This window comes from Triturus cristatus, chromosome 1_1 (assembly GCF_964204655.1).
Source record: "Triturus cristatus chromosome 1_1, aTriCri1.1, whole genome shotgun sequence".
Taxonomy (NCBI): Eukaryota; Metazoa; Chordata; class Amphibia; order Caudata; family Salamandridae; genus Triturus; species Triturus cristatus.
Window position 1 is genome coordinate 786,196,295 of NC_140579.1, and position 25,568 is coordinate 786,221,862.

The following is a 25,568-nucleotide window of genomic DNA, read 5'->3' on the forward strand; positions in this document are numbered from 1 at the left end:
TTCTGCTAGATGCCTTTACTCATTCTGTTTACATAGTCCGCCCATCATACATAAGTATTGGACAGCTTTTTTAAACAATTTATCTGTGAAATGTTTATCCATGTATTGTGCTTTTATGATTGTTAAATCTTACAATCGAATAAAGTTATTTGAACTTGAACTTGACTACTATATATTGTTATAAATCTCATTGGATTATTGTCAGTGTCTTCATAAGCTATGGTTCCCTTATTTTTGTATCCAATGGTAGTGGTGCAAGTCAGTAGATCATTTCTAGATTGAATGCAAACTTTAGCCAAAGCTGTGTTGATCACTTGATCACTATATCCCCTTGCCAAGAAAAAAAAAAAAATATATATATATATATATATATATATATATATATATATATATATATATATATATATATATATATATATATATATATAAAATTCACTGAAAAAACCATAGGTTTCAGGGGTGTTATAGTTAGCTGGACTTTTCACTTGTACAAAACCATTGAAATTCCCCCGTTATAGTTAGTTCAGCTAACTATAACTCGCGCGCCCGCAATGCACTGCTGATGACATATTACATCACTCATGACATGGTCAGTGACATCACTCATGACATCACTGATGACATCTCAAATGACATCACTGATGACATCATCCAGTGAATGTCTGTTTTTCTGAAAATTAAATATGTTTTATATATGTATAGCTCAAGGTCGCTGGAAGAATAAATGGGTATATAAGTGTCTAAATGGATGATTTGTTTTTGAAAAATTGATTGTGTAACTGACTGATTAAGTGTATCATAGTGAATACATGGCTTAGTGAGTAATGTTTAAATATGTAAATATCTGTATCAGTCTCTCACTTTGTGTATAAGTGGCTGCATGGGTTGGTGAGTAGCTACATGGGTGTCTATATAGGTTATTAGTTGGTTTTTTGAGTATCAGTCTGAGTGTCTGCATGGTTCGGTGGGGGGTATTACGTAGTGCATAGGTGCATGAAAGAGTGACTCACTGTTTGTATGTGTTGAAGACAGCATGTGTGCAGCACTGTATGGGTGGATGAGTGTGTGTATGGGTGTGTTAGTGAGTGAATGACTGTCTCAATAGTATCTTTATGAGTAACTACATATGTTTTAAACTAGTATATGTGACTATTGGTGTATATAAGTGAGTATATGTGAGAGTGAGAGATTGAAAGAGTTCCTGTATGAATAAGTATGTGTTTCTGTAAGTGATTGTTTAAAAGACTAAGTATGTGTAAGTTTCCGTAGAAGTAAGTGTGGTGGTGTGTGTATAACTGTATATGCAAGTAAATGTATGTTTGATTCTTTATTAGCATGAGTGACAATGTGTGTGAGTAACTCTATGGATGAGTGGCATTGTGTAACAGGATGTATAGGTGTATGAGTACATATGATGAGTGAGTACATGTATGAGTGATTGTATAGGACTGTTGGTGAATGAGTGGATGTGTATGTTGATCTTAGAATTACTGAAGAGGTTGTTGTAACTGGTATTGGTATGTCCATTGTTTTGAAAATTTTAGTCTCTATTTTTGAATGTGTGTATCAAAGGTTATATTAGGGTGAGAGGAGGTCTGCCACTCTATCACAAGGATGATGTCATCAGTGATGTCATTTGAGATGTCATCAGTGATGTCATGAGTGATGTCACTGACCATGTCATGAGTGATGTAATATGTGACGTCATCAGCAGTGCATTGCAGGCGCGCGAGTTATAGTTAGCTGAACTAACTATAACAGGGAAATTTCAATGGTTTTGTACAAGTGAAAAGTCCAGCTAACTATAACACCCCTGAAACCTATGGTTTTTTCTGTGAATTTCTGAGGTTTTTTAAATGCTAATTCCTAACTATAACGTGCCTGAAACCTATGGTTTTTTCTGTGAATTTCAAAGGTTTTTTAAATGCTAATTTCTAACTATGCCTACAGAGATAGGACATGTGAAGAAAGAAGAAAAAATGCACAGAAAGAAAAAAAAGAAGTGCAGAAAGAAGCAACAGAAGTCCTCAAAGACGAAGAAAAGTTCAGGAAGAAGGATAACGTGCAGAAAGAATAAAAAGAAGAGCAGAAAGAATCCTTGTTGCAAAATCATCCTGTACCCTCAACTTTTTCAGGCGGATACTGGTGGTAACTGAGTCTGACTAACCAGTCCTAGAGCCAGTGCTATGTTAAAAGACACTTAGAATACAGTGAAAACACCTACATACACTAGGGAACATTATGCGTTGGGGTCCCCCTGTGATTAGCATGACCTCCTCTGTAAGCCCCTAGTATATAATAGGGCAGGGGGATTAAAACTACCTCTTAAAACAGGCCACAGGGCGTTTTTGCACACGTTAACTCAGGCCCCGTCCCCTCCCTTCACCACTGTGTAAATACGCTCTGTTTCCGTTTTTAGTTGGGAGATTAAGTTAATTTGGATCCTGAGGGTCCCTAGGGTCCAACTAGCCCACTAGGTACCTCCAGTAAGTGCCACAGAGCTGCGATGCAGAGAGGTGTAAAAAGTGGCACGGCCTGGACCACCTTTCTGCAATGCAGCTCAGTGGCGCTTACTGGAAGCACTTGGTGGGCTAGTTAGCCCCCAGGGGCCCTCAGTATTGAAGGGAAATTATATCCCCAATTTAAAACGTGCCATAGTGCGTGTTTGCACACGTCACCTCAGGCCCCGTCCCCTCCCTTCACCACTGTGTAAACACACCCTGTGGCTGTTCTAAGTTGAGAGATTAAGTTCCCTTGAATCCTAAGGGTCCATAGGGTCAAACTATACCACTAGGTACCTCCAGTAAGCTCCACAGAGCTGCGTTGCAGAGAGGTGTAAAAAGGGGCTTGGCCTCAGAACACCTGTCTGCAGCGCAGCTCCCTGGTGCATACTGGAGATGCCTGTTGGGCTAGTTGGCCCTCAGGGACCCTCAGTATTGAAGAGGAATTAATTCCCCAACTTACAACTCGCCAGGGGGTGCGTTTGCAGAGTGCTGCAAGGAGGGGGCGTGGCCTCCGGCACGATGCCAGTCTTTTATTTATTTTAATTTTTTAAGAAGGGGGGCAGTGTGGTTCCCCTTCTTATTCTAATTTATTGGCCCTGATGACCCCATCCCCCAGGGCCTGTCTCCTAATTATATTTTTTTGACCCCAATCCCCAGGGCCGGCCACTGTTTTTTATTATTTTTAAAAAATATATATTTATAGACACACCTAGGACATGCTGGACAAACCGTACGTACCTATCACCATGACGATTTGCGTGATATTCATTAAAAGGCGACTATGCATACAATGAATCCACGTGGAATGTATTTACACCACTAGTGAAGCTCTGACATGTCTGATGCCCTACCGTGCCTAATCCCGGCAGACACCCTTGTCGTTTATTTATACAAACATGGGTAGCTATTGACGGGCACATTTAATACACATGCACACCAAGCCATTCAAAGGGGATTCGACAAAAATTCGACCAAAACTATGCAAGAAACCCCCCTCACGGTTAATAAAACACACATCCACTGCCGAATGTGTAATACTTTTTATTTTACTCTCTGGAAAGGGGACGAACATCACTTGAGAGTCACAGCGCGCTCCTGGCAGAGCCCAATGCTGTGTTACACCCACCATTGCCTGCCGAGTGCCACACACCTCTGTGTTGTATTCCACCAGCTAGTGCATATGCTATGACACTCTGTAGCCCATGTGCACTGTAACACCACCCCGTGAATATGTCATGCCACACTTGTCTTCGCACGGGTTATATTGCCCCACCTAACGTGCCTTCCTCGATGCCTATGTTATAACGCACAGTGCTATGCCATACATATTACAATCTGGGATCCATATCATTGTCACAGTGCATATGCAACGTTACACTCCCCAGCACATATTTTATATTACAACTTTAGAGACTAGTTAGGTTACACAACACTGCCCTGTGCATATTACACTCCAAGGCGCATATCGCATAGCACGCGCTAGTGCCTGTGCTATCTCGCGCTCTCCAATGAATCTGTCACTGCGCACAATGTATTGCATATTATATTTCACGCCCGGTTCATCTTATATCACACTTTTTGGTGCATAGTTTATACCATACACTATATCTAGTTTTCATTTTCAATCGTGCTCTCAGGACTATGTTCTATATAACACTGTGTTCACCTACCCTTTTCACGGGCATTACATTTTGCGATAGGGGGTGGAGGGTCAGGGGGTGTTTCTGCCAAGTGAGCCCGGAGTCACAGTCACAAACGTCCTCTTCTTCCTGAATAAAAGTGAGATTATGCTGCATACTTGTTCATATTTTAAGTAGTTCGCATAGACACACGTTTTAAAAACAATAAAGTTCCTAATACCCGCCTTCTCTGAACAGTTAGCTTGCTGCCCCATCCCCCTCCTCCCTATCCTCTGTTGTGTGAATCCATGGACTAGCCTCCTCCCTCCTGCCATGCATGGTCTGATGTGCTGCCACTGCCCTCAATTTAGTATGATGTACCAGTCCACTCCTCCTGCCCTCCATTGCCCAATTCTATGCCCCATCATTGACCTCCTGCTTAAACTCTGTGCTTAGCTTGCTGCCCCTATTCTCCTTCCCCCTGCCCTCCGATGTCTTTGTGCATGCCCCTGCTCCATCCTTTTTGCCCACCATGTTCCATGGACCTGCCACTCCTATCTACTCTGAGTGTTCTGTTGAGCTGCCACTCCCCTCCCACCTGCCTAGCATTGTCAGATGACTGTAACCTGTCCCTGCCACCTCCACCCTGCCTGTCCACATGCCATGCCCCTATCCTCTTCCTCCTGTTCTACATGGTCCATTGTACTGCCACACCCTTCTGCCCTCCCTGGTCTGTTGTGCTGCAACTGCTCCTCCTGCCTGCCCCGTGCGGTCTGTTGTGAGGCCCCTTCCCCTGAACTTTCTTGTCTGTGCACAGGTCCTGACCCTCCCGTCTATCCTCCATCGTCCTTTGTGCATGCCTCTGCACCCTCCTTCTTGCCCATCATAGCCATTGTGCTGCCACTAACCCTCCCACTTGCCATGCATGGTCTTCTGTGCTGCCATGGCCCCTCCCACCTTCCCTGTGTGGTCAGTTAGCTGCCCCTGACCCCCTCCCACCTTCCCTCCATGGTCTGTGTGTATGCCATCACAGTCTCACTGTTGCTCTTCATGGTGTGTCTTGCTTCTAGTGCCCATCCTGCCTGACCTCCATGGCTATCTTGCTGCTCCTGCCCTGCCCCCTTGCCCCCAGCCCTCTGTTTACATGTGCAGACCCCTACTCCCTCCCTCCTGGCTTATCTGTTCCATTGTAATGCCCCTGATCCGTCCCTCCTGCCCTTTATGGTCTGTTATGCTGCAGCTTTCTCTCCTGTCTGTCCATTATGGTCAGCTAGCTACCATTGCCTCTTGCCCCTCTGTTCTCTGTTGTCCATGTGCATGGTCCTGTCCCCTCCCTCTTGCTTTCTGTGGATTGTTGTGCTGCACTCCCGTCCCGCATGCCCTGTGTGGTGTATTGTGCTGCTGCAAACCCTGATGCCTGCCATGCAGGGTCTGTTTGGTGCACCTCTCCATGTCCCTCTTGTCCTCTGTTATCCAAGTCCATGTCCCTACCCCATTTCCTTCCATGATCCAATGTACCATACTTGCGAACATTTTGAACTTGGTAAGATGGAGATTTTGAAAAAAAACTGGGGTATTGATTTTCCCCTTTGAGTTACATTGAAAAAGAGGAGACAGATCAAATAAAGCCCATTTGAGCTTAAAAACATTGGACGTTTCCTGGCTGAATCGGGTCTGTTGGCATGTATGGTTGTACTACCGTTGCCTCTTCCTTCTGCCCACAATGGTCTATTACATTGTCACAGCCTCTCTTGCAAGTCCTGTATTGTTGGTTTGTTACCCCTGCCCCCCTTTCCACTGCCCTCCATAGTCTGTTGTGCTGCCACGGCCCTTCCTGCCTGCTCAGTGTGGTTAAATTGTTGCCTTTGCACCCTCCTACCTGCCTTCAATTTTCAGAGTCCGTGCCCCTGGCCTCTGCCTCTCAACAGTATCCTAATGAACAACTAGATTGCTAACATTCTATATTTATTACAAAAGTGTGGAATGCCTGACGTCATCTTGATGTAATCAAAACTGTAATACCTAGAGCATTTCCTTTAGAAATTACATATATGAGAGGGTCTTATTGGCATCAAAATTATGGTTAGTGCTCTAAAAGACAAAAATAAGGACATATTTTCTGAGTTTTCAAATAGCGAGAAAGCACTTTTAAATTATTTGTTATCTTTATGTTTTTTTATCCAGTTGACCACTTGATTAAATGTTGCACTTAGGGGAGAGGATGTGGTGTTACTTCCAGAACTGCAGACTTTGCAACTGGGGAACCAGGTTGGAGTTTCTGCTTCAGCTCGACATTCTGTGATTCTGGTCAAATCACTTAGTGTCCCCATGTCTACAACCAAAATGAATTTGTTCTTGTGTGATGTAACCAATGCTCATGTAAAGCACTCCAATACCTGACAAGTCTGCACTATATAACACTGCAAAAACACAAAATAATAAGTGTTTTGCACACTTCTGTCATTGGGCTATATTTGGGCTACATCTGGGTGATTTTGGGCTACATTTGGGCTCTTTTGTCTCCGGTGGCCATCTTGGGAGATTTATTTGTTATGAAGTTTCCTAATTTCCTCATGTACTGCAGTCTCCTCAGTAGGAAATGCTTTCAGTTTTTTACTTTGATTCCATCATGAAGGTATTCAGATATGTCACACATTTGCCATAAATTCTGAATGTTAGCACTCTAGTTTCTCATTAGATCACTGTAGTAAAACTACTGTTCACCATGGAAGTCTGCTCCTGGTATTAAAAGTGCATGTTTCAGTCTGCATGTCAGAATTTTTTAATGAAATAGAAGAGTATTTGAGAAGTCACTCAAAAAGTGCCCTCATTTTCTTTCTTCAGCATTAATCATAATTTCTATGGCAAAATGAACCCCCTCATTGTGTTCCTTTTTGAATTAAATGTTTTAAGTGTTACCAGTTTATTCCAATCAAGATGGCTTCAGGTGTGCCATACTTTTGTCATAATGAAGACAGTAAGTGCTCTAGTTGTTTTTAAGAACACTCTGGGACATTCTGTCATTGGGCTATACTTGGGCTACATCTGGGTGATATTTGGGCTACATTTGGGCTCTTTTGTCTCTGGTGGCCATCTTGGCAGACTTATTTGTTATGAAGTTTCCTAATTTCCTCATTTACTGCAGTCTCCTCAGTAGGAAATACTTTCAGTTTTTTACTTTGATTCCAAAGGCATTCAAATGTGTCACACATTTGCCATAAATTCAGAATGTTAGCACTCTTTTTGCTCATTAGATCACTGTAGTAAAGCTACTGCTCACCAGGGAAAACTGCTGCTGGTATTGAAAGTGCATGTTTCAGTCTGCATGTCAGAATTTTTTAATGAAATAGAAGAGGATTTGAGAAGTCACTCAAAATGTGCCCTAATTTTCTTTCTGCAGCACTAATCATACTTTTTATGGAAAAATGAACCCCCTCATTTTGTTCCTTTTTAAATTAAATGTTTTAAGAGTTACCACTTTAATCCAAGCAAGATGGCTTCAGGTGTGCCATACGTTTATCATAAGTAGGACTGTTAGCGCTCTAGTTGTTCTTTGGAACACTCTGGGAAGCTGCAGTAGAACACAAAGGAATCAACTGACAGTCTCTGCCCTTGTAGGATGTACATGTTTTACTGAGAATGTCAGACTTCATTCTCACATGACTGAGAAAGATAATGTGAATTTACAGAAAATAAGCTCTCAGTTTAGCTTATAGATCACCTTCCAAACCTCTGTGGGAAAAGCATGAGAAAATACTTTTCTCTCAATCATGATATCCCAGCAGAAGGCTTTTTCACATGGTGAAATCACCTTAGAACATACCACAATTCCTAAAATGAGTATGGTACCATCAACAAATGATTTATAATGTAACTAAAGTCTTAAAACCTTCTATTAACTGCAATGCTTTTTAATGAGGTGCTATCATGTATATTGGTCCCAAGATGGCTGCCAACACTTCTTGGATGAAGTGCTGACAGCCAATCAGATCTCAGGATGAGATGTGTGGTTAGGCTCCGCCCACATATATATATGATTTTACTTTTGATTTTCTCAGGAACTACTGAACAGATTGACACCAGACCTGCAAAAGGCACATCCCTGACCTGAGGACTACCTCACTGACAAATTTCAAGTAATTCTGTTCAGTCGTTCGGGCTGTACCTTGGACTAAAGGTCCCTATGGAAAATTGCATGGGGAAAACACGTTTTGGGACCTCCCTTTTTTCTCAGCCCCCGCTTGACAAATCCCCCCGAGACTTTCAGGGTAGGAGCGGAGCGGAGCGCCCCACCTATTTTGAAAATTTCGCGAGGATCCGTCAACCGGCGCCAAAGTTATTCCAAATAGAATGTTGCGGATTTCCTATGGAAACACGGTCCTAACTATAACTATCTACTGGCGACCGCCAGTAGATAATATATATATATATCCAATGTAACTCCATTAAAAATATGTTACGAGTGAAAATTGAAGGTGCAGTAAATATTTATGTACTCATGCCCACATATACACCTTGAAGCCAAAATAGCATGTTATGATAAGATTATTTTTTTTTAAAAGGGGGCCTTAGACTTGCGCATCTACTGTAATAGAAACTATTTGCAGACTCACAGCGCAGCATCTTTTCCAAGGAAATATTTGTTCAATCTGAGTGTACTTTATTTTTTGAGAATCTATATTGCCATGTTTCGCTTATGCACTTTTATCTTTAATAATAAGCAATTCACCTCTATCTCATTGGCAGTGACCCTATTTTCAGCAATCCCATACAGGTAAATTGGCATCTTTGTTGTGCATTTTGTGCCTTATTTTGAAGCTAAATGTTTTTTAAAGCCATAAAACAATGTTTTAGGGATAAACTGTAGCTGTCTCCTAGTCACTTATTCAAATGAAAGACAAAACCATGACGTTGCCACACAGTGCTATACAAATATTTCCTCATCAAAACTTTACCCTGCGCCATTCTACCAAGTCATGATGCACCCAACAACTGTTTGCACACCCAGAGGTGTTATGGAACGTGATTCATCTTCAACTCATAAAACAAACTTCAATCTGCTGTCACTGCCATTACCGTGGATGTGCACATTGTTCCTCGCTACACAGACCAGTTTACAAGCAAGAATGTTGGTGACCATAAGGTAAGCTGATATAAATGAGCATCAGTTGCATATAATTGTATGGTAGCAAGCCTGTGCAACACTACTTGTCCTTGGCATCTCCTATGTCTGTTTTCAGTGACCGCAGTTTTAGTGAATCCGTCTATTAATTGTCTCAGCTGCTTGCCATGTAAAAATATGAAAGCGAAAAAATGTTTGCATGGCACATTTAATTATGTTTTATGTTGCACCTTTTTCAGCTCATACAACTATTGACCGTTTCAGTTGCAAAGCAAACACCAATTTTTAAGACTCATGATTCAATCTCACTTGTTTTCTCTTTTAGGAATTGGTATATGGCTCATTATCCATATTGATGAAAATGACTACTATGCAATGAATTGCCCAGCAACCCGTTTAAATGAATATGTGCTACCACATGCAATGGTGAGGGCTTTGGAAGATGATCATGACTGCTGACAAGATAAGTGAAGGATATATTTTAAGAAGGGGTTAATGTAGACTCCTTTTTATGACCCTCAAACACATCGCCAAAATGTACAACACTATTACCCTGCCTGTATGTTCTGGTTCACCAAATGTGTTTGTTAGACCTAGAGTCCTACGGTGGCTTGGCTCAGGTGGAAAGGCCTTGCTCCAGAGTAACATGTCGTGCTTGCGTCACATTCACCTCAGCACTCCAGCATACCACCACTAAAAATGACGCTACACCAAGAAATTTGAAAAGTTAGAAAAGCTTTATCTTTCCTTATATCTTGGTTTTTTTTCTAGTTACATACAGTTCAATGATTCACTACTATAGATGTTGCCCACAGATTGCCGGCATTAAAACATTGCATTCAACGATTTCTCGAATAAACGCATAAGTGAACTTTGCTTTGTCACATCAATTTACATTTTCTAGTACCTTACCGGCATATCAATTTACATTAATTAGTACATTACCAGCCTATCAATTTACATTCATTAGTACATTACCAGCATGGGCTCCCTGCTCTAGGCTAACTGGCAGAAAATAAGTTTAGTCAACCGCTCTGCAGCACCGATATTTCTGGGGAGGAGGTGACAGCTGAGGCATAGAATATCAACAGTTGGTCTCTCAAATAAACATTTAAGCATCAGCTTTACGTTATTTTCACTTAAATAGGGCAGAATAGTACCCTCAATTCAATCAGGTATTGCCTTCACAAATTAACCTCCTTACTTGTTGCAGTTCTGGGTTTTCTTTTTCTACTTAGATGACTGGTGATTTCCTTGTTTTCTTTTTCTGGAGCCTGTAATCCTGCCAACCTCCTCCCACTACTGACAGCAGCAGACTCTTAAAGTTCAGTTCCCTCAGTTACGGTGCTCTCATTTGCAGGGGAACCTCACAACCCTCAGTTCCTGGTCCCCCCTTCTCCGATCAACCTTTCACAATTTGGGCCCAGACTGAATGGAGTTTTACCCCCACAATGTGCCATTAACCGCCGTGTCACTCTCCACCAACACACCTTCTTCCCCCCTCGCTTACTTGGTTCCTACGGCAATCGTTGGGGGTGTGTAGCAGAGCCTTTCCTCTACTGGCTCCCTCACAGTGCCGGCGTCCAAGTGTAGTGAGAACCAGCCCACAGGGAGTTCCACCTCACAGGGGCGTGCGTCAGCCTCAGCCTCCGCAGCTGACTCTGCGCCTTAGCCCACTCACGCTCCTCACAAGGCCCAGCTCCTCCCGTGCTCTCTAGGCAGCCCTCCTAGAGACCAAAGAGTTTGGAGTCGGCCCTCCATGTCAGCTCCTCCCTGGGGGTTGGACCGGCCTTCCTCGATCCCGCCCCACTCCTTCCTGGATTCCTCCTGACAGCGGAGGGGCGGAAAGATCCTCAGGCCTCCACTGCCCGGCAACTTCCCCTCTACGCCGCGCTTGCGCAGAGCTCGCCGGACTTCCCCCACACTTCCTTCAGCGGGTAAGCCGGCGTTTCCTCAGCGATCCGGATTATTCTAGGGCTCCGGGCAACAGCGGGGATGTAGAGTATAAGGTCAAAAGTCAGGTTCTCTACCGGAGATGGTAACTCTCTCCCCCGGATCACTTCAGGGGTCCTGGCTAGACGGGGAGCACAAAAGGTTGACGTGATCCCAGGGTCAGAGGCTGAAGGCAGGGCTAGGTCACTAGGTAGAGGGTAGTGTCAACAGAGGGGGGGAAGAAACAGGCCCTAAGAACAGTCAGTTCCCCCCTCAGCGCACCTACCTCCCTACCCAGATGCCTCGCTCCTGACTACCTCACTTCACACAAAATGGCCGTCGCACCTCACCTCTATATATAGCCTGGGCCTTGACTGTCTAGAGTGGCCCAGAAGGTTCTGGAAACCCTCATGCCAGCCTATGGCCCAGGCTCTGAGTTGACAGTTTAGGCCACCATTTTGTGGAGGAGTTCTCACTCTCCCTCCATTTTAGGGAAGCACCTTGCACCACACTATCAATTAGTGATAATGGGGCGCCCAGAGCCTCTAAGTCAACACCAAAAAAAACTAGTGGACGGAAAAATTAGAGGGCAAATGAAGAAAAATGAGGAGGGGACAGCCAAAGGGCTGGCAGGTCTAACAGTGTCCACTTTAAAACTCTTATTTTTATTTAATTGTAACGCAGTTAAGACACACATGCATAAATGACTATGGATCATGCATTTGCAGGCAGAACAATTCGCTTCAACAATTTCAGCACTGGTAATGAATGAAAGCAGATCAGAAACATGAAGTGGATCATTTGTGGTACTAAAGGTGACTTGCTTTATTTTCCTCTATATTTTGTGGACATTACAATCTGAAATAATTCCTTCACATTGTTAAGTGTTTGAATGATAATTTGATTCCCTGCAAAAGGAAACTTTACAGAAAAGGCCTGTAGAAATCTTTTTGACATGGCTACTAAGTTTCTGAACACAGTAATTCCTTATCACTGTCAATTATGCTGTTTACAAATGTCAGTAAATCAGCTTTCACTGACTTGCATTTCATCTTACAATAATGGTGAAGTTACATGATATCAAGTGTAATACTTTATATGTTTAGATGCAGGCTGATCAGCAAAAGAAACAAAGGAAAACTATATTCACTCACATTTTGGAAATGTCCTGGTAGAGAAAAGTGGATTGCCTGGGTTCCTCAAGGATTGAAAGGCTGCCAGAGATGCCGCCTCAAGGTTTCTCAGTGGTTAAAGTGAAATTGTGCCACCAAAACAACTTGCATCTGTGCAAAATGCCATGAGCTCAACTTTCAAAAGCAGGGGAATACTGTGTAAAGATGCAAGTGTCAAACCATTGAGTGCAACCCTGAGTAGAGTTTAGAATCCACCCTAATGTGTTTTTTCTTCTGAAAAATGGATCAACACTAAAAAAGCAAGCTTGCTGGTTGACTTTCTCTGGCTAAATCATGAACTGATTTCCTTGAATCTACAACTTACTCCATCACACTTAATTTTGAAAAGGAACAGTAATGGTGATGGACAAGTTAATCTCACACTTGCTCTCTTAACTCCACCACATGCTCCCTTCATTGTTCCACCCAGAAGTGCATTCATTGTTATTTAATCAACTCTTGTAACAATACTTCAATTATCTCATCAGGCTTACTGTATGATGTAAAGGGCTGCACTGCTTTTTGAAGGTTGGCTGGCCCTGTGAAAATGTGAAATAAAGTTGTGGAGACCGGACTGGTACTAATCTATGCTTTTGATATTCTTTCAGTGTATGAAATGTGTACAAGATCAACAACACACCATCAACGGACAAAAGATCTATTAGGATGAAGCTTGCCATAAAAATTCAGCTGAAAAAGTCAGACTTTGTAACCGCACATGAAATTGCTTGTGTGTTGACCTTTTTTTATTTGTACTTTTCGTGTTATCTTCTGCAGTATCTTTGGACCAAGTATGTTGCTAATAAAACAAAATCCGCATTGACCAGCCATTTTAGTACCTCCCTTTTTTTCATACAAAATTTTTACTTTTCAATTTTGCCACAGAAGGCCACCATATAAACAAAAAAAAGTAAAAACCTGTACCTCAACTGAAGACACAGCCAATGAGCGTGAGTGAAGCCAAATGCTGCTTTAAAATGCAAAATATGACATTCTTGCATCACCTACTTTGTGCTCAGATTCTTTAAATACCATAGTCCACTTTTTAAGGCAGAGATCCATGAAACACAAATAAGATCAGATTATTTGTTATTTATAATTTACCTGATTGCAAAGATAAGGAGGTTCTATTATGTCCAATTGCTATTTTCTTTTGTATATGGAGGTGTAAAGTGGTAGTGAATCTGAGAAGGAACTCCTGAATGAATTAGTGTTCCCAAAGTCTACCTCAGTGACAAGAGTGTAATTGCATCAACTAGTGATGCAACAAAAGTTATATTTGAACATTCAGGGGTAATCCACAGCCATCCAAAACATTTAATCCTCACTCATCCTGTGGTTGTCCTGAATTGTCTTAGAGTAATCCAACCTAAAGTTGTCATGAATTCACCCTAGAGTAATCTACACTCCTCGTGAAGTTGTCATAAACTTATCCTACAGTTATCCACACTCATCTTGAAATTGTCCTGAAAACATCCTGTAGTAATCCATACGCATCCTTAAATTGTCAGCTGGTATTCCTGGGGTAGTAGAAGATCATCCTGCATATTCAAATGAAGTAATCAGGACACCGTCCTAGAGTAGTTTCTCTGATGACTCAAGGAGTCATCTCATTTAAATATTCCACCCTATAGGCATACTTCAGGAGGGCTTGGGATGACTTCCCCAGATAATTACAGTTTACTGGAGGATGAAGTCATCCAATGACTTTAGAATTACTCCAGGATGATCTTCCTTTTAGACTTGGGAAATGTCCACTCCGAGAGTTAAACACTGCCCCCTCTTGGACCATCCGTAAATGACCGCGCTACGCTCTCCCACTCGAGCTCAGTTTCTCTGTTGCGTCAGCGTGAACACTTTAAAACATTTATCATCCCGGTTGCACGTCACCAGGGTTATCACGGGTGAAATGTATCCGATCCTGGAAGGTTTACGACACCTTGGCAACGCAGAACTAGTGCTGCTCCTCTTCTGTGTGTACATTTAGGTAACACCTAGGAAGGAGTGACTACATAATTCCTCTGAATAGTTTCCTGTATTCAGAGCAGGCCATTTGGTTGTTCTTGGGTTTCCCCAGAGATGGCTGGCTTTAACGTGGGTGGTGCCCGGTGCAACAATGTTTGTTGGCGCCCCTAATGACCACCTGCACCATGGATTCCCTCACCACCCTTTAACAGTGCCCCTCAAGTCTCCATTTACTGTAGCTTGTGTAGTCTTTTATGTATGTCTCCTGTTCCCTGTCACTTTAAAATACTTCTCTGACATTCTGGGTTTGTCCCTGCGTGGACGTTCCAGTTGAGAACAGTTGATCCCTGGCCAGCCGTAGAAGTGTCCGTTATGCTGCTGGACTGAATAAACTTGATGTTTCCTCATCTTTACTGAAGAGTCCGGCGTTTATAATTTACTAACAGTTTTTGGCGACGATCTTACCTGCATTGTGCTGGCCAGGAGAGTTGTTGCAGTTTTCCGGATATTGTTCCTGCAGTCATTCTCTGCATCCCAGGAGCCCAGCAGCGGACACTTCGATATTTTCTTGTTGTTCTCTCTATGGTGGTGCCGGCTTCAGCTGTGGCCTACTCTTCAATATTTTCTGAAGAAAATTCCTTAGACAACTTTCCTACAATCCGGTGACGTCATACCCGTTGGCCTGCTTTCATCTACATCATCACGTGACCTTGTATGCCTGCCATCTTGAGCGGTACAACTGTCAAGTCAGCGGTCCACGTACGACGTTGCTGCACGTTACGTCAAGCGGCCATTTTGAATCAGTTTTGCTCAAGCAAGTCTGCGGTGCAGTTTCTGACGCACTCATCACGTTGCATGTAAGGCGGCCATTTTATTTAATTTCGGCATTCTTCAGCCTACTTTACTCATCTCATCTTGGCGTGAATTTTCTACGGTGACATGCACACTGCTTTCTTCATGGTTTACACATTAGTGTGCACCCTCCTACGGTGACACGCACACCGCAATCGACTGACTAATTCATTTGGCACCATTGCATTGTGTTGCAGCGGTGACACGCACACCCAAGGCACTTCACATAAATTCCTCATACTATTGTATTTGGTATTGTGGGAAAAAGTCTATGGATACCATCAAGCATGGAAAACAACGAGAAAAGGAAAGTTGTTGGGAGAAGCGTTTAAGCCATCTTCTTAGGCCGGAGTACGTTATACAATAATCCGCAATCCTCAACCGCTCTCCCCGCCCCGAGTCCACCATTCAAAAACAAATACCCTGCGTGATCTCCACGAGCGAGGAAAAGAAGGCGCTCGCGGAAACCACGCTAACATGGAAGAATACAATGCTGTGTGATCTCCACGAGCGTGTAAAGAGAAACGCTCGCGGAAACCACGCAAAACATATACAACACATCTTCCCCCTTTTATTTGTTTATTTATTTATGATTAATACTCTCCCCCTTTAACAAGTGTACTAATCCATAATATAATCTTTAAACCTTTCAGGACAATGATGTTCACGTTTCTTCCTGGGAGAAACACTGTTCCAATAGGAGCAACCAGGGTGCTGTTTAGGAGATGTATCATTGTGCACATTATCCAAACATGTATCTTTGCTAAGATTCCTAGGTGATTGGACCATCCCCTTGAACACAGAAATCCTGTTCAAATTCCAAACACTTCCACCCTCTATTCTCACCGCATTGTTGAAGACTTCTACAACTCTTTTTGGATCTGACCAACATTGAGAACCTTTCAGAACACTCTCTTTCCTTTTTATGTGAACAAAATCACCAACAACAATTTTTTGTCTGCTTACCAAACCTCTCTGCTTATCCATAGCCTGTTTCATTTTTTTTTTGTACTCATTTACTCTTTGTTTAACAACATCATAATCAACAGCAATCAACTTGTTGTCATCCAAACCTTTCGTTAACCACCATGGAAATAAACTAGTACTAGGTTTCCGTCCTCTCAAAAGTTCAAATGGACTAACTAAAGTCACTGAATTGGGAGATGTCCTGTATGCTAGTAACATGGATTGTAAGGCATTACCCCAATTAAGGCCGCCCTTAGTAGAAAGTTGGATCGCTTCCTTCACCACACGATTAAAGCGTTCTACTTGACCATTAGACTCTGGGTGGAACACAGATATTCTCCTATGAGTTATGCCACATTTTCCAAAGAATGACTCCATCTCCTTACTAATGAATTGAGGTCCATTATCCGTAACAATTTCTTGCGGAATTCCTTCTCTACAAAATATGTTATCTAAAAATTCAATTACACTTTGCGAAGTGACTTCTTTGACCATCTTCACCTCATGCCACTTTGAAAAATAGTCAATCAAAACAATGCCAAAACATTTATCTCTGGGAAGAACATGAAATGGACCAATGATATCAAGCCCTAATTTCCTCCATGGACCAACAGGATAGTCAACAGGGTGGGATTCAACACGCAAAGGAACAGCTGATTTGTCACTATTCGAGCATTTACTACACTTGCGTACAAAATGTTCAACAGAAGAATCAATCCCAGGCCACCAAAATGCCTCCCTAATCCGCCTTCTAGTAAATGAAACTCCCAAATGTCCCTCATGACCAATCTCCATGATGGTGTTTCTAAGGCCAAAAGGCGGAATTATTTTGTCCACTCTCATGACTAACCCATTTTCGATAGCTAATTCATAATGAATCTTTGAGAAACTCATCATGTCACCAGATAACTTCCTTGATTCTGGCCAACCTTGCACAATATATTTCTTGACAGTATTTAGTTCAACATCCTTTCTCATTGCATCAATCCAGATATCCTCACACAGACTTGCTTTTTCAGCATGATTTAAGTTCATATCATGTGTGGTGAAAGCAACTTCACAATCATCATCTTGATAATTCTTGTCGCTAGTCACAGGTAACCTGGACATACAGTCGGCGTGCATATTCGCCTTCCCTTGAACGTACTCAATGCAAAAGTGGAAAGATTGTAGTCTTGATGACAATCTAGCTAATCGTGCAGACATGGACCTACCTCCACCAGGGGACATTAAAAATACAAGTGGTTTGTGGTCGGTTTTGATAATGAAATCATTCCCCCACAAAAAACTTCTAAAGTGTTCTGCTCCCCATACGCAATCAAGTAACTCTCTTTCGATAACCGAATATTTTTTTTCTGCATCTCTTAAAACTCTAGACGCATAAGCTACAATCCATTCATTACAATTATCTTTTTGTAGTAAGACACCTCCAAGACCTAGATTGCTGGTGTCTACCATGACTATACATTTTTTTCCAGGGACAAAAGGTTTTAAACAAGGTGCATTAACTATGAATGTCTTCAATTTTTCAAAAGCTTCAGTCATGTCACTCGACCACAAGAACTTTGCAGTTTTCTTAAGCAAACACCTGAAAGGTTCAATTTTAGCAGAATAATTAGGAATAAACTTTGCATAAAATTCAGTTAACCCAAGAAACGCAACTAACTGTTCTTTCGAGGTAGGTAAAGGAGCATTAGTGATACTCTCAATGTGTTTTTGTTTTGGTTTAATTCCCTTCCCACTGATTGTATGTCCTAAGTATTCTACTTCCCTTGCTTTTATTTTGCATTTATCCAACCGAAGGGTGAGGCCCTTCTCAGCCAGAGCCGCAATGACATTATATAAAATTTGATCGTGCTCCTCATCATTCTTTCCGTAAACCAGAATGTCATCCTGGAACGCAATGGCACCAGATAACCCTTCCAGAGTTTCTTTCATCAATCTCTGGAAAACTGAAGCAGCACTGGCCAAACCGAATGGCATGCGGCAATATCTGAAAAGGCCTTCTGTTGTAATGAATGCTGTAAAATTTTTAGAGTTTTCAGAAAGGACTACTGGGTGGTACGCACTTGCTAAGTCAATGCAAGAAAATACTTGCGCATCAGCTAAAGTGGAAACCATTTCATGCAGGTTGGGAAGAGGATGTGCATCTACGCAAATGACACGATTTAAACTGCGTAAGTCCACACACAACCTAAGTTCCCCTGAAGATTTTACCGAAATAACTATGGGAGAAACCCATGGGGAAGACTCTATGGGTTCTATAATGCCTTCACTGCAAAGATTATTTAGCAAATCTTTCAATTTATCTCTATATGACAATGGAACATTTCTTACTTTGTGACGAATGGGAATGGAATTTTCGTGGAGTTTAATAACATGCTCAAACCCTTCATATTTCCCTAGCTTCCCACTGAAAACACTAGGAAATTCTCTGATTAATTTATCAACTGTAATGGACTCATGGTGAGCGTCAGATTCAACAACAAAAACAGGAGGATTGGCTCTGGGGTCAAGCTTGATGCCTAATTCATGTTGGTGTGGCCACCCTAGGAGTGATTTCCCAGATTTTGCCACATAAATCTTGCTGAAAGTATGGCATCCAGAAAACTTTATATCTGCGTAAAAGTAACCTATTAGATCAATCTTGTGCCCAGTGTAGCCCCCTGGAGATACATCGGGATCAATAAGTTTTCTATTTGGCCAACTCTCATAGAAGACGTTCAATGAAATGATGGAATACCAAGCGCAAGAGTCTACCAAAAATCTCAGAGTAATACCATCAACATTGATGAAACAAGAAGGAAATTTTGAGACTCTGTCATCACTACATACATTGATTACAGTATTGATATCATTTTCATCATTGTCATAGGATATGTCATCGTCATCTGTAAATTGTATGTAATTTACCTTCTTAGGAATCGTTTTACAAAACTTACTAAAATGGCCCTTCTTATTACATTTAGAACACACTCTATCAATAGCAGGGCAACCCTTAAAGTTTGCCAAATGGCTGTTGCTTCCACATCTAAAACAGAGTAAAGATGGGTTGTGTCTTTCAACTCTAGTGTTTGAATTCTTGTATTTGCTCACATTTTTGTTGGAGTTGTCAGCCCTTTGATTTAAGTTTTTTTTTTGTTTGTCAAGATCTTTGGGCTCTTTGTTGACACTAAATACATCTCCTTTTTCATTCCCTCTAATTTCTTTCACAAATTCCTCAGAATGTTCGATGGATTTGGCAATGTCAACAGCTGCATTCAATGATAGGTCAGGAGTGGACCACAATCTTTCCTGAACTTTCTTGCTATTGGTACGCATTAAAATTTGATCTCTTAGTACCTGTTCATATGAAATGTGTTCAAAATCACAAGACGCTGCAAGAGACCTGAGTGCTGAAACAAAGTCTTCAATTGATTCATCTGGACGTTATTTGCGAGAATAAAAGATGAATCTTTCCATAACCACATTTTTTTTTTCCAAAACGCAAATTGAGTTGTGAGGAGGCGTACTGGTATACGTTAGTTCTCCCAGGACTGATTAAAGCAGGTAAAGTTTTAAATTCTTTTAATCCAAAACCACCTAAGCAATGTTTTAATAATGATAATTTTCTTTCAGGCTCACAGTCGTCACCTTCCAGGACCTCCACATATGCCAAAAATACAGGTTCCCATACTTCCCATGGCATAGGGGGGTCACCTGGTGACGAGAGGAAAGAAGGAGGTGGTACAATGCCTGATATGTCACACAATAAGGATGACTAACTTGTAAATTCAATAAGCATAAAGTAAAAAAAAAAATTATAATAATAAATATTTATATATATTAAGAATTAAACAGAAATAAAATTATGATAAAAGCCATCAATAATGTACCTCACAACACGCAGTGTGCATGTTGCTAATTGTTTCTTCCCTTTGTAATGGGATAAAAATGCTCCACCACATGTGCGATAGTCGTGCAAAAACAGGCGTTCCCGATGAAAATTAGGTGCTGCCTCGTATCCAACTTCCGTAATGAAATGATGCTTAAAATATGGAGACACCTTAATCTCCGTGACGAGGTAAACAGATCGAAACGGAAGATACGGCATGACGTGATGATGTAACACGTACGTGCGCGTTCACAACGTAAGGAGAAACGAGACCAAGGAACAAACAGGTCCGAGAATTCTACCAAAAATGGTGAATGAAAAACAAAGCGATTCCCCAAAAAAAAAACACAGAGTTGTTCGGAACTCTCGAAGGTGATTGGTAGTGAAATCCTCTGCTGCTTCCAACTCTCTTTGTCTCAACGATAATGCAATGATGCGCTCCCAATCCGTCGGCTTCGCATTTTAAAGTCTGCAATTCTCTTTTTTTTAAATGGTGCAGAAACTTATGCTGAAAAGTTTCATACACTTGGTGGTGCCCGAAATACATCCCATAAAATCTTCAGAAGTGGCAATGAGCAGATTTCTAAAATTCCTCCCTTCCTTAAAATAATCGATCCTTTCTTTTATTTTATCTTTAAATATGCATGGGCGGTTCCGTGCCCGATCGCCGCCAATGTGGGAAAAAGTCTATGGATCCCATCAAGCAAGGAAAACAACGAGAAAAGGAAAGTTGTTGGGAGAAGCGTTTAATCCATCTTCTTAGGCCGGAGTACGTTATACAATAATCCGCAATCCTCAACCGCTCTCCCCGCCCCGAGTCCACCATTCAAAAACAAATACCCTGCGTGATCTCCACGAGCGAGGAAAAGAAGGCGCTCGCGGAAACCACGCTAACATGGAAGAATACAATGCTGCGTGATCTCCACGAGCGTATAAAGAGAAACGCTCGCGGAAACCACGCAAAACATATACAACAGTTATGTTCCTTCATTAAGCATTTACAGGGTACGCTCTTCGGTGACACACACACCATTGCTTCAGTTGTATGTCACTACTGTGTTTATTGTCGGTGACACACTCACCATTGCTTCAGTTGTATGCCACTACTGTGTTTATTGTCGGTGACACACTCACCTCATTACATACTTTTTATGAGGGTGTGCACACCTATGGTATTTCTTCTGTAGAACCACGTTTATGCTTTGTCAAGTATGTCTACTCCACAAGTTTCTGTATTGACACCGCCACAATTTCTGCAGCAAACTGGAATACCCCCATACCTTTGGGAAGATTGGATCATTATTTTTGAGAACTATTTGGATGCATTAGATGGTCAGGACTTCAGTGCCAAAAGGAAAAAAGCATTTACATAGCCAATAGGTCTCACCTTTGGGATCTTATAAGTGTTTAGCCATGCAGCACACAAGCTGTGAGGTTACAAACATCAGAAAGTACATTCAGCAGCCAGTCACATTTCATGTATCAGCGGCAGGACCAGAATAATTCCATCCTGCATGACCTGTGAGAAGGATTAAGCAAGAGCATTAACGACAGAGATGTGGTTGCTGTGAAGGCGACATGGAAGGGGGCAAGGGGTGCCAGCCAAGGCGGGAACCTGGTCCATCAAACGGGAGGTGGTGACTTGAACCATGCAACAGGCCTCATGCACAAATGCATGCACTCAGGTGATGTGTGATCTTTGGATTAAATGGGAAATCAATGGCCATTGATTTACAAGATGGTTTGAGTAAACTAAATTTGGAGTACTGTTTTTTTCAATATTAAATTGATGTGCGACCAAAGCATCTAGAAGGCCGCCAGTCACCTGCTGCTATGCACTGGCATGATGAGATGCCAACTGAAGGCAGCCAGTCACTCTGCACCAGCTGCTAAAGGCAGACAGTCGCCCTGCTTCTCTGCACTGGCACGGTGAGATGCCAACTAAAGGCAGCCAGTCACCCTGCACCAGCTGCTGAAGGCAGCCAGTCACCCTGCTTCTCTGCACTGGCACGGTGAGATGCCAACTAAAGGCAGCCAGTCACCCTGCTTCTCTGCACTGGCATGATGAGATGCTAGCTGCTGAAGGCGTCGAGTCACTGGCATGATGAGATGCCCACTGAGGTGCAAACTGAGACCAGGGGCAGCCAGGACAGTCACTGCAGTGTAGGTACATCCATGCCCTAATATTTTAGATATAACATGGGGCAGGTGGAAGTGGTTAAACTGTGAACCAGATACAGGCAGTTGCAGTTGCTGTGGTTCAAATCCGGTCTTCACAAGTGCTGTATGCCCGACCACAGTATATTGCACAGAAAATGGAGAGTCCTTTTCATTTGACTGTTAAGGCATGACGTTTTATTAACAACTTTATTTACTGTTTTCATCTCAGGTGATGTATAGAACCAACAACTTATGAAAAAATGCAAATAGGAACCCATTGAAAAATGTTTTCTATTAATCTAAAACATTTTGACTAATAGTCATCCACATTCTCAGTTGCACCTTTGTTTCATAATATGTGGACTTGCGGGTGGAAAAGTATGGGGGGTATTACTCGAAGGAGTGTTAACAGCGCATGCACTTCCTTCTTCGATATAGGGTGGGTCCGGAAGGCCATCCAGCAGATATGGTGGTATTTTGGGAAAAGTGTGTCTCCCAACAGATAATCCTCCGAATGCGCGGTCTATGCTGGGAGTATACCATTGAGAAGAAGTGGGGGGGGGGTCTTTAAAACCACACGTGAGCAAAGAGGAAAGAGCACGCGAGCAGTCATGGGAAGAGAGAAAGCATCCCCCTTTTAATACCCTCCCTTTGAAAAGATAAACACAAAGCCCCAGTGACCTGGGACCACGAGAAGCTGCACACTCGAACCCGTGTTTTCAGCCTTGACCTCTGCACCGTGGAACCCTTGTGTTCCGCACACAAACTATGCTGTATACTGTGCCTAATCATGTAGGGCAATTAACATACCGTGAGTCTGCTGCCTGGTGCTACCGTCATTCCACCTCATGCAGGAAGCCCAGCTTTACCCCTGCAGAGGCCGAGGGCTCTGACCTGTATATTGGTTGTGGCTTTATGTTACTTGGAGGAGTGACTGGTTCGGGACTCACCAGTTTATGCTATAGTGGGCTGTAGGAGGGCCGATGGGAAACGATGATGACATACTTCAGACTTGCGCGTGATGGAACTCTCAGCAGATCCCAACCTGTGATCGGCTCGTCTCCTTGACCCTTCACTAACCCACTCTCTGACATCACCACGTCCTGGGAAAATGGCCTCTCCCTCTCTCCTGGAAGAGATGCCATTGACACAAGTGAACTGGGAAGGAAGGCGGCTGGTGGCAGGGCTGCGGTTTCTTTAATTCATAGACACGCAGCTTTTCATCTATCTCAACCTCTCCCACTCACTCATTCCATGTTCAACCTGGCCATGAAACGACTGGGCAGAGGAAGTGCTTCATTTATGCCGGTGGTTGCAGGTAATGGGAACCAGCACCCGATTTTGGGGACCAGGTCTTACATCAGCAGGCATTGACTTAAAAAAAGAGATTTTAAAAAAAAGGAATTGGCGAAAAACTGAATAAGAGATATGTAGGAAAGCAGTGATAATGAGAATGTTCTGGGCTGAAAACGAACTAGCGAGATAAATAGTAAGCATAGCGTGGTGGTTGAAGAGGCGTGAAGTGGAACCAAGACTAGTCAGCCTTGTCGTTCGGCGACCGGCACGTATGATTTTTCAAAAAGCCTGGAGAAAGAAAAATGGAGTTTTGCAGACATTTTTTAACGTTGCAAAGGAATGTTTCCTTTAACTGCCAGCAGGTGGTTCTCAATCGCTGTAAACAGAAACGTTGCCCACAATAACACTTGTGAAAAAAAGCACGAATGAAGAGCGGGGGCGAGCGAACGCGCTTATTATAAACAAATGGTCATAATGAGAAACAGATGCCGCTGCTGCGCGTAACCGCAAGCAATAGGCCATGGGCGGTTACATTTGTTGGGAAAGGCGGGACATGCGCCTGCCTTTACCCAATTGTGCGCTGTCTTTCTTAGAAAGACGCACGCAAAGCCAATAGCCTGTGCGGGAAAGAAACACACACGCACGAGCGTGTGGTGATCTTGGTGAGCTTTCTGAAGCCCCTTACTAAAAGTCTCGCAAGCAGCGCATGCGCGCTGCTCTAGGCTCGACCTAAAAAGCACTTTTACTTAGTACCTTTGGTAAAGAGGGCCAGCGTATTTTTAGGTATCTCCCTCAAGCCTTACAAGCTAATGGAGCCGTGTGTAGGCTCGAAACCAGGTAGCCCAAATAAGAAAATTTAGTCATGAATCGTTTTGAATTTTACACCCACCACCAAAAGAGAGATGAACCTATAGAGGAGTTTGTCGTTAGATTGAGGGATCTCTCAATAAAATGCAATTTCGGCGCAGTGGCCGATGAATTGATAAGGGACCAACTGATGGTCCAATGCAACAATAAAAAGTTCAGGAAAGATTTTGGGCAGCAAAAAACCCTTCTCTTAAAGTGGCCATCAACTTAGCCCAAGTTGTAGAACAATCTGAGTCCTGTATGAAAGAACACCAAAAACGCTACCCCAGTGATGATATTGCTGAAATTTCTGATAGTGTCACTTGTGAAGAGGTTATCAAGTAGATGTCGATCCCAGTTCTGTAGCACTTCTCAAGAACAAAAACAAGGTAGTGTACAAAAAAGGTTTTTCCAACAAACCACTTTCTAAATCTTGTTCTAGATGTGGGAGCTGGGGGCACACCCCCGATTCAAAATTCTGCTTTGCCACCCATAAAGAATGTCTCAAGTGCGGTCGTCTGGGGCATTTTGCAAAAATGTGCAAAACTAAAGCACAATCCAGAGTTGCCCTTGTTCAAGAAGGGGATGTTTGGCAAAGGGACCAAAAGGGCAACATTCTTAGTATTGAGGATGGTGACAGTTCTGACGGTGACAAAAGGAGTAACAGACCAAAAGCTTTGTTCACTATTGACGGCCAAAAAAGCTCTTTAATGGTTGACACTGGTTCTAGATATACCTTCATTCCCAAATCTATGTTCGAACACGAATGGGCGGAAAAATCATTGCTGCCCAGAGACACTTCACCGTCTGGTTTTCAAGCGGAATCTATCGATTTGTTAGGCTATTTTGAAGCTGAAATATTTTTTTATAATAGATCCACTAACGGCAAAGTGTATGGAGCACAAGAAGGGTCTCCTATCCTTGGATGGATCCACCAGTATGACCTTCACATCATAGTGAATCCCAGAGCCCCCTCTCAGGTCATGGTGGTTGAGGACGAGAGTCTAGATGATATACTCTCAGAGGCGTGAGTAGTGTTTAGAGAAGAGTTATGTAAACTTAAAGGATATGTCCACAAGATTATACTGAGGAAGGACACCATACCTGTTCAACAGTCTCTCTTAAACAAAATGTTACAGGGTGGGGTGATTGAACCAGTTGAGGCCTCCTGTTGGGTTTCTCCGGTGGTGATCACAAAAAAAGTTGATGGCAAACTTAGGATACCTTTCCTTTGCCCAATATAGGTGAACTGATCTCCAC

The 25,568-nt window shown here is 42.5% G+C and overlaps 1 long non-coding RNA gene across 1 annotated transcript in view; it reads left to right on the plus strand.

The window, feature by feature from the left end:
* LOC146871097 (uncharacterized) overlaps nt 1-13,065 on the plus strand; it is a 28,269-nt gene extending 15,204 nt beyond the window's left edge. The window contains exons 2-4 of the long non-coding RNA XR_014959501.1: nt 9,571-9,671; nt 11,906-11,992; nt 12,958-13,065. This is a non-coding gene — a long non-coding RNA (uncharacterized LOC146871097). The remainder of the gene's footprint in view (nt 1-9,570; nt 9,672-11,905; nt 11,993-12,957) is intronic.
* The last annotated feature ends 12,503 nt before the right edge of the window (nt 13,066-25,568 follow it).